The sequence below is a fragment of the Anomaloglossus baeobatrachus genome, chromosome 5 (genome assembly GCF_048569485.1).
Source record: "Anomaloglossus baeobatrachus isolate aAnoBae1 chromosome 5, aAnoBae1.hap1, whole genome shotgun sequence".
Classification (NCBI taxonomy): Eukaryota; Metazoa; Chordata; class Amphibia; order Anura; family Aromobatidae; genus Anomaloglossus; species Anomaloglossus baeobatrachus.
In genome coordinates this window covers 493,429,121-493,439,600 of record NC_134357.1, presented here as the reverse complement: position 1 = coordinate 493,439,600, position 10,480 = coordinate 493,429,121, and the positions used below count along the sequence as shown (strand labels likewise).

Sequence of the window (10,480 nt, the reverse complement as noted above, 5' to 3'; positions counted from 1 at the left end):
GACCTCCAAGTGCTCCGCGCCAGGGAGGACCCACACACACACACACACACACACACAAGTGCATCGGTGGGCGAGTGGCACCAGGTCAGCTGGCACAGGGACACAGGACTCGGGCACACTTGGGATCCAGCACGTCCCCAGGTTGCGAACCCAGCTGTAAGTAAAGCGACCAAACTGCACTCCCCTGTCTGGACTGAGGTATTTCACTGCACCTCCACATTAACCCCTACCTACCCCTGGGGAAAAGCCCTGCTCGCGTAGGGCTTTACCATCCACGCTGCCCCATCCATCACCCCCAGGGAAGAACGGCAGCGGAGGCCATGCCATCCCTGGCCGCGCACCGCGTGTGGCGTACTCGGACTATTTTTATTATTTTTCCCATTTTTTTTAAAAATTGATCGACGCGCCCCTGGATCTGGGACCCCTCGGGCCACGGATTGCCCGGATCCGAGCAGCTCGGCTGCCCCGGGGTGCGACAATACACATATTTGGTATTGCTGAGTTCAGAAATGCCTGGGCTATAAAAATATAAAAGCAATTAATCTGATTAGTACAAGGTGTAGCGAGAAAAAATATTCCAGATGACAAAATGATGGTTTTTGGTCATTGCAACATGGCCCTAAAATGAAATAACAGGCGATCAAATCATCATATACAAATATGGTATAATTAAAAACATCAGCTCAAAACGCAAAAAAAAAAGCCGTCACTGAGCCCCAGATCCCGAACAATGAGAATGCTACAGGTCTCCGAACATGGCGACAAAGCGCTATTCTTTTTTTGGACAAACTTCTGCTTTTTCTTCACCCTTTAGATAAAAGTAAAAGTATACATGTTTTGTATCTACGAACTCGCACCGGCCTGAGGCATCATAATGCCGGCTCACTTTTACCAAATTGTAAACATGGTGGCAAAAAAAAATCCTACATTGTGGAATTTCACTTTTAAATTACAATTTCTCCACTTTTGGATTTTTTTCCCCCATTTTCCAGTACATTATATGGAAAAAATGAGTGATGTCATTCAAAAGTACAACACACGGCCCTCACGTGGAAAAATCAATACGTTAGGGCTTTTGGAAGAAGAGGACGAAAACCGAAAAGGAAATAAAGTAAAATGGCCATGGCTTGAAGGGGTTAACAAGGCCAGAAATGTTCTTACCTCAAAAATTGACAAAAAAAAAGTACATTTGGGTTAATAAATGCGTCAAAATATGGAACGCTTCACGAATTTGCGTGTCATCCTTGCGCAGGGGCCATGCTGATATTCTTTGTATCGTACCAAGTTTAGTAAATGTGCTGCCAAAGCAAGCTCAAACTGATATTGGACCTGACCGCTATATATAGGCCTAAAAAAATGGGATATTTTAACTTATGGACATCATTTTATTTATTTTTTTTAATTTATTTATTTTTTTTACAGTAAATTCTGAAAGATTTTAGGTAATATCCTATTAATGAAGAAATCAAACTGTAAAAAAGCTAATTAGGGAAAAAATAAGAGATATTGTGCAATAATTCAATATGCAAATTAGATCCACACTGCAGAGCATGCTGGGAGGAAGTGAGGGGGCAGCTTTTGCCTGTGATAGATGTTGTAGTATAAGGCTGCTTTCACACCTCCGGTTTTTCCTGTGCGGCACTATCCGGCACTTTGCAGGAAAATCGCAACCGTTTTTTTTTTGCTGCCGGTCGCGTTTTTTCTGCATATACTTTAATTAGTGCCGCATTGTGCCACAAGGCCTTGCGTTCCATCCGGTTTTTGCCGCATGCGGCAGATTTAGCCGATGCGGCGGCCGGATGGAACGTTGCCTGGCACGTTTTTTCGTGCGGCAAAAAAAAACGCATCGCCCCGCATTCGGCCGATGCGGCGCATTTTTCAATGCATGCCTATGGCGGCCGGATAAGGCGCGATGCGGCAATAACCGCATCCGGCCGCCGCATGCGGTTTTTGCCACTGCGCATGCTCAGTAGCATGCCGCAAGCGGCAAAAACCGGACTGGCCGCAAAGGAAAAACTTATGCAAAGGATGCGGTGTTTTCACCGCATCCGTTGCATAGCTTGCACAGCCGGATTGAGCCGCAGAGCTCAAGCCGGATGTGTGAAAGCAGCCTAAGTGGGAAACAAAGAGGGACATTACTACTGTGTTGAGGGATGGAAGGGGACATTACATTTGTATAGGGGCACAGAGAGGTAATTTTTACTTTGTAGGAGCACAAAGGACAAACAACACCAATGAATGTGGCTGAAAAAAAGGGCCATTATTATTGTGTGGGTAAACATTCGGGGACATTACAACAGTTTCGGGGACTAAAGGGGGCACATAGGGTGTAGTATAATTGTACAGCCCTAAGAGAAGAACTATTATTGTGTAGGACACACACAGGGCATTTTTACTGTGTAAGAACACAAAGGCGAAACAATTCCAAGTTGACTGTGTTCAAAAATGGACATTGCTATTGTGTAGGAACACGAAAAGGGGCACGAGTACATTTTGGGGGACATAGAAGGTATACAACTGCATATAAGTGACGTTCCTGACAATACCATTCATCAGAATTGTCGGGTTTCGCTGTGCGTGGCAAGAGGTCGGGGGCGGCTGCTTCTCAAATTCTATGGAGTCTCGTTCTGAGCCTCGTTCTGAGCCTTATTCTGAGCCTCCATAGTCTTTTATTGTGGAGAAACGTCCTGGGAAGCACTGGACTACGTCAGACTTTGGTGGGAACTTTGCATTTTAATAAATTGGTGAACAAAGGACTGTGTCTTCTCAAACTCTATGGAGCCTTGTTCTGAGCCTCCATAGTCTTTGATCATTGTGCAACGTCTTGGTAAGAGCCGGACTACGTTGGACCTGCGTGGGAACTTTGCTTTTTAATAAATTGGTGAACTAGTGACTGTGTCTTGTTTTTATTTCTCTATGTTTATGTTTTCAGGCTTCCATTTGTGGAATATGGCAGATTCCTTGGACTACGGTGGTCCTGCTGTTTTTTTTTTTCTTTAGTAAAGTATTGAATGATGGAAAGTGTTTATTTTAATAAAGTATTTTTTTTTTTTTAAATTCTTTATTTAACAATAAACATGGAATCACACCAATCTGAGTCAATTACGATACAATTCCCAACCAGTACATGACAATGTATAACAGAGTAGCAGCGACACGAGAAAATTTACAACAATGAGACCTTTCCATGTTTACCAAAAGTTTTATATAACGGGAATATCAGTTTAAGAAGAGAAGAAAATAAAAACAAAAAAGAGGAAAAGCAAGGCGAGAGAGAAAAAAAAAAAAAAAAAAAAAAAAAAAAAGGAGTCAGACAAGAAAGGTTTAGCGAGAAATGGGAGGGAAAGGGGGAACATAGGGGGAACGAGGTAGGGAAGGGGAATACACTGGGACACGAACAAACACAAAGCAGGGATCCACCCTCTCAGAGCAACTTCTTCCCACGGCGTCCACGGGTCCCCCCTTCAATCTGGGGGGATCCATGTGCCGTATTCGTTAGAGTATTTAAACTCGATCCATGGGAACCAAGTCTTGTAAAAAGCCTCATGTCTATCGTGGACAGACGCTGTCAGGTCCTCCATATACAGCAGTTCGTTTACCCTACTTGCCCACATCGATAATGTCGGCGGGGAGGGGGATCTCCATCTCAGAGGAATGCACGTCCTAGCGGCCATCACCAGAAAGCTTAACAGAGACCCTTTGTACGCACGGACAGAGGACTCAGATAGTTGGAGCAGGAAGAGTTCCGGGCCCAGGGTCTGCGTGTATCCAGTCACATGCCTGATCACTCCCCGTACCCCCTCCCAAAACTGCTGTAGCCCCGGGCATTCCCAGAAAGTGTGTAGGAAGCTTCCCTCCCCTGTGCCACATCTCCAACACCCCGGATCTACCGCGGGGAACATCCTGTGAAGTTTTGTTGGGACCCTATACCATCTGGAAATGCATTTATAATTGGCTTCTTGAAGTTTTGAACTGATGGAAGCTTTGTGAGTAATGGACAGAACCTTGTTCCTCTGCGTGGCCGAAAGTGTAAGGCCCAGGTCAGATTCCCACTGCAGGAGGAATCTAGGAGGTGACAGATCCGAGGAGTTGACCAGCATGGAGTGTGAGATGGAGAGTGAGTGTCTAAGGGTCCCCCCCTCCATACATAGCTTCTCGAAATCCGTAAGGGGTCTATCAAACTGACTGTAGTCCGGTAGAGAGCACAGAAAATGTCGAAGCTGCATGGAACGCCACGGGCCCAGCGGTCCGGGAACCCGGAAATTCCGGAGTTCCTCGGCCGTTGGCCAGTGCCCCTCGACCCCAATTTGGCAAGCCCGAAATCTATTTCTGGAGATCCATAGGCGAAACACCGGATCAGAAAGACCCGGGGAGAAATCTGGGTTGCCAACGATCGGGGAAAGGGGGGAGGGTAAAGGAATCAGAGATCTCCGGACCCCCTCCTGTGAGCAGCAGGAAAGCATAGCACCAATCGTGGGGTGAGTCCCAAGTCCTGTACTAAGTGGGGAATTCACCCATGGGAGCGCCGCTAATGGAATATCAGTGAAGCTCTGCTCCACCGACACCCAGGGTTTGGCCTTGGAGTGCCTACACCAGTCCACCACTCTGGCTAAATGTGTGGCTACATAGTAAGATTTGAGATCCGGGAGGCCCAGCCCACCCCGGATTCTAGGTCTGCACAACAGCGACCGTGCCAACCTCGCCGGCTTGTTTGCCCACAGAAACTTCGTTTGCATAGACGAAACTTCTCTAAAGAAAGACTTGGGTATCCCAATTGGCAGGGTCTGAAGGAGATACAGCAATCTTGGGAAGATATTCATCTTCAGAATCGCTGACCGTCCAAACCATGTGAACGTGCCCCTTGACCAGGCTTTACAATCTTTTTTTATGCTTTGGAGAAGAGGGGTAAAGTTCAACTTGAATAAGGAGCTCACATCTGCTGACAATTTGAGTCCCAGATATCGCATATACTGCGGGGCCCATTGAAAGTCAAAGGCTCCCCGCAGCTGCGAGACTACTCCCATGGGGAGGTTAACGCTCAGTGCCTCCGATTTAGACAAGTTGATCTTGAAGTTCGAGAGTGTGGAGTATCGTTTAAATTCCTGCATTAGCGCAGGGACCGATGTGATTGGGTCTGTGATGAAAAATAATAGGTCGTCTGCAAAGGCTGCTATTTTATGGGTCACGCTACCTATCTTGGGGCCTTTGATGCTTGAGTTTGTCCGAATATGTCGCAGCAGGGGTTCTAGTGTGAGTATGAAGATTAATGGGGAGAGAGGACAGCCCTGCCGCGTGCCATTGGCTATTGGGAATCTATCTGACAGCACCCCGTTAACCCGTATGCAGGCCGACGGTGAATTATAGAGAGATCCTATCCATCTGAGCATGTTGCCCCCCAGTCCCAGAGAGGTAAGGACCCCGTTCAAAAACATCCAGCCGACCCGGTCGAACGCCTTTTCGGCATCTGTGGACAACAGCATAAGCGAACCACCCCCCGACCTAGCCCTGTGGATCAAGTTGATGGCCCTCGTGGTGTTATCTCTAGCCTCCCTGCCCAACATGAAACCCGCCTGATCTGCATGGACTATATCCCCTAACAGAGGGGACAGCCGTTCAGCTAGGATCTTAGCAAACAACTTTAAGTCCACGTTGAGCAGGGAGATCGGACGATAGTTGGCACAACAGGTGGGGTCCCTCCCCTCCTTGGGAATGACCACGATGTTAGCCGCAAGGGAGTCTCTAGGTAATGGAGAGGATGTGCACGCTGAGATGTTATTGAATGCTGCCAAAAAATGAGGAGATAGAATAGGGCTTAACCTCTTGTAGTAAGACAGCGGAAGGCCATCCGGACCCGGTGCCTTACCCGCGGGGGATGCTTTGAGGACCGAAGCGAATTCCGTTTCTGTAATCGGAGCCTCCAGTATCTCTATGTCGTCTGGTCTAATCCTCGGGAGGCCTGAGGATCTTATGTATTCCTGGATGCGATCCCTAGCTATCTTACTATCGTCCTCCGTCCGGGTGTCATCAATGGAGTACAGGGCAATGTAGTAGTCCCTAAATGCTGAAGCTATGTCAACCGGAAGTGAGGCCCTCCCCCCTGATTGCTTCTGTATATGGGGGACATATCCCCTCAGCCTCTGGGTCCGCAATGCCCTGGCCAAGGTCCTACTGTTTTTGTTACCGAATTCGTAAAAATGCCTCCGGCAGCGCGCTAGCGAGGCCTTGGCTTTATTAGAGAGTAGCGATTTCAGCTTTTCTCTTTTTTGAATGAGAAGGGTTTTGGCACCGTCGTCTAACCGGTCTTTGTGGATCCTCTCCAGGGCGTGAATGTCGACTAGTAAAGATTCCATCTCTGCATTCCTCTCCCGCTTCATACGGGCTCCATGTTTTATAAACAGTCCTCTGACTACGCATTTGTGAGCTTCCCACGTTACGGCGGGTGTGGTATCACCCAATAAAGTATTTTTTACGTGTGGATTTTTTTTTATTACTGGGGACGTAATGGCGATGTCCGATAGATACTTTTCCATTACTAATCCCTGGGCTTGATGCCAGCTAACACTACACAGGTGCCATTAACCCCAACTACCATTACCCTGATTTCCACCACGCCAGGGAAGAACCATGCAAAGCGCTAGAATTGGCGCATCTAATGTGATGCGCCTCTTCTGGGGTGGTGGAGTGCTGCTATTTTTCGTCTGGGAAGACCCATGGTTATTGGCCTGTACCGCACCAGGGTAATCAGGAAGAGCTGAGGCAAAGAGCCAGAACTGGTGCATCTAACGTGATGTGCCACTTCTAGGGTGGCTGCGGGCTGTTACTTTTAGTCTAAGAAGGAGCCAATAATCATGGGCCTTTCCAGCCTCATAATAACAGCCTCCAGCTGTCTGCTTTGCCCTTGCTGGTTATGAAAAATAAGGGGCACCCCACGCTGTTTTTTCCCCCCATTTATTTATTTAATCATAAAAAGTTGTCCAATAAGCTCCACAGGTTACAATTTTATTATTATACTAGCTGTACTACCCGGCTTCACCCGTGTTAATAACTGCTGTTAACAAAATAGAATGCATTAACAAAAATGTATTCTGCAAACACAAACAACAAAACAAATAGATAGAAATGTAATTATTAAAAGGCAAAAACTAAGCTAATAGAAGCATTTCAGAACATATATTTCAACACCACAGATATTCCACACAGATTTAACTAAATTAGCTAAGTAATGTGCTCCATCTGTCTCTTTCCAGATCTGTCTCTTTCCCCGTCTGTCTCTTTCCCGTCTGTCTCTGTCTGTCTCTTTCCAGGTCTGTCTCTTTCCAGGTCTGTCTCTGTCCAGGTCTGCCTCTTTCCAGGTCTGCCTCTTTCCAGGTCTGCCTCTTTCCAGGTCTGCCTCTTTCCTCGCTGCCTGTCTCTGTCTCTTTCTTTGTCTGTCTCTATCTCTCTGCTTCTTTCCCCATCTGTCTCTTTCCAGGTCTGTCTCTTTCCCAGGTCTGTCTCTTTCCCAGGTCTGTCTCTTACCCCGTCTGTCTCGCCGTCTCTTTGTCTGTGTCTTTTCCTGTCTGTCTCTTTCCCTGTCTGCCTGTCTTTGTCTGTCTCTATTTCTCTGTCTCTTTCCCCATCTGTCTCTATCAAGGTCTGTGTCTTTCTCCATCTATCTTTGTCCGTCTCTCTGGCTGTCTTCTCCTTCCCTGTCTTCCTGTCTCTGTACCTGTCTGCATATCTGCCTGTCTCTTTCCAGGTCTGTCTCTTTCCAGGTCTGTCTCTTTCCAGGTCTTTCTCTCCTTTTCCCCGTCTGTCTCTGTCTGTCTCTTTCACCGTTTGTCTCTGTCTGTCTCTTTCCCTGTCTGTGTCTATCTCTCTATCTCTTTCCCTGTCTGTATCTGTCTGATTCTCTCTCTGTCTGTCTCTCTCTATCCATCTCCCCACTGACATCTTATTATCTCACATATACGCTTCTTATACTATGAATGTCTTTTGTTCCTGTAGCAACCACTCAAAGCTGCTACTAATAACCTGAAGTTCCAGGCTCCATTTACTTTAATGAAGGCATGTTTTTCAGAGAGTAACTGTAAAGCGCGGGGTTAGATTTTCCTGTCAAAACATAGTCTACGACGTTCCCTGGGTCACATGAGGTGTCTGTGCAAAATTTTATGAATGTAAATGCGACGGTGCGGATACACTTTTCGTTTCACTTTTTCCCCATTATGTAGATAAGGGCAAAATTGATTGGTAAATTGGAACGCGCGGGGTTAAAATTTCGCCTCACAACATAGCCTATGACGCTCTCGGGGTCCAGACGTGTGAGTGTTCAAAATTTTATGACTGTAGCTGCGACGGTGCAGATGCCAATCCCGGACATACACACACACACAAACACACATACATACACACATTCAGCTTTATATATTAGATGTCTGGAGGTTGTGCAATTATATGTTTATTTGTCCGTGTACTGTCTTTTCTATATCTATTATCTATCTCGATAGCAATTGCTGTCCAAAAACACCATAAAAACGTATCGGAAACGGGGGTTTTTTCTGCTGCGTTTTTCCTGCCAAGAGATGCAGAAATGGTGCAGAAATGACTGCACCAAATACTAATGTGTGCACATACCCCAGGGTTCCCATGACTAGTGTTTGTTGAGTTTTTGACACCGCAGAATTTCTGCACCAATTCAGTACCTTAGTTTATTTGCGCTTTTGCCTTGCATTTTTGTTACATGTGTTTTGATGCAGTTTTGACGTGTTTTTGTCTTAATAAAAGTTTGTTGAAATAAAGACAGCAGAGAAAACAGAATTTTGTCAAAAGCAAAGAATTCAACATCTAAAAATACACAAAAAACACATGTACAAATATAAAATAAAAATATAAAAGATATAGCTAGATAGATGATAGAAATATTTTAGACAAAATAGATTGCTATCCTACAGATATATAATGTCACAACCCCCTACATATTATACATTTGCACCATTTAGAGCCTTTCACGTGGCACTAAACAATGTTTTTAGTCTTGTTTAACCTAATAAATAAATAAATAATTTTAAAATATTACGTGGGATTCCCCCTATTTTTGAAAATCAGTCAAGGTAAAGCAGAAAGCAGGGGGCTGATATTATCAGGCTGCGAAGGCCCATGGTTATTTGGCCCTTCCCAACCTAAAAATAGCAGCTTGCAGCCACTCCAGAATTTCTGCACCACATTAGATGCGCCAATTCTGGAGCTTTGCTTGACTCTTCTCGATTGCCCTGGTGCGGTGGCTATCAGAGTAATATATTTTTGGGGTTGATGTCAGCTTTGTAATGTCAGCTGTCATCAAGTCTAGGAGTTATTAATGAAGAGGCGTCAATCAATCACCCCCATTATTAACCCGATAAGTAAAAAGAAAAAACACACACAAATAGTTTATTTGAAAAAACCCCACTCTCCAACTCTTTCCCTGGTTGACCAATATATTTAAAATAAAAACCCAGGCAGGTCTGACGTAGTCCAGGGAATCTGACATAGTCCAGGGAATCCGATGTAGTGCACAACCTTGTACAAAAACGTGTTTTCCTGCAAAAAGATGCAGAAGTGGAGCTGCACAAAATACTTTACGTGTGCACATAGCCTAAATTGTAATAAAACACATATATACCCCCGGTTTTATCAGTAAAAAGTCAGCTCAGGGCACAAAAAATAAGCCTTCCCATAGTCCCAGATCCCCAAAAAATAAAAACATTACGGTCCTGGAAAATATCGCGAAATGTAAAATTTATTTGTTTTTTACATATTTCTGAATTTTTTTTGACCATTTAAATGAAAAAAAAAAATTATACATGTTTGGTATCTAAGAACTTGTACTAACCTGGGCAATCATGCTGCGAAGTCTGATTTACCATATGGTGAACATGGAAAGTAAAAAACCCCAAAACAATGCGGACTTGCACTTTGTTAGCAATTTCACCGAACTTGGAATTTTTTGTTACCATTTTCCACTACTTTATAAAATAAAAAAAAAAAAGTAAAATTGAAGATGTCAGTCACGGGCAGCACGGTGGCTCAGTGGTTAGCACTGCAGTCTTGCAGCACTGGGGTCCTGGGTTCAAAACCCACCAAGGACATTATCTGCAAGGTGTTTGTATGTTCTCCCTGTGTTTGCGTGGGTTTCCTCTGGGTACTCCGGTTTCCTCCCACACTCCAAAGACATACAGATAGGGACTCTAGATTGTGAGCCCCAATGGGGACAGTGTTCCTGATGTATGTAAAGTGCTGTGGAATTAATAGCGCTATATAAAGAATAAAATTATAAATTAATAGTATTAAGGTCAACTTTTCTATCAAAAAACAAGGCCAAACATAGCTATATTGTCGAAAAAATAAAAAAACGTTATGGCTTTTGGAATAAGAAGGAGAGGAAAAGCGAAAAAACGTAAGGGGTTAACAAGGCCAGAAATGTTGGGAGATGAGGGGAACAGAAACTTGGGGTTGAGAAATGCGT

General features: G+C 44.9%; 1 non-coding gene across 1 annotated transcript; it reads right to left on the bottom strand.

The window, feature by feature from the left end:
- Window positions 1-1,207: 1,207 nt before the first annotated feature.
- Window positions 1,208-1,310, bottom strand: LOC142313569 (U6 spliceosomal RNA). The gene has a single exon (XR_012754563.1). It is a non-coding gene; the product is annotated as a U6 spliceosomal RNA (small nuclear RNA).
- Between the last annotated feature and the right edge of the window lie 9,170 nt (window positions 1,311-10,480).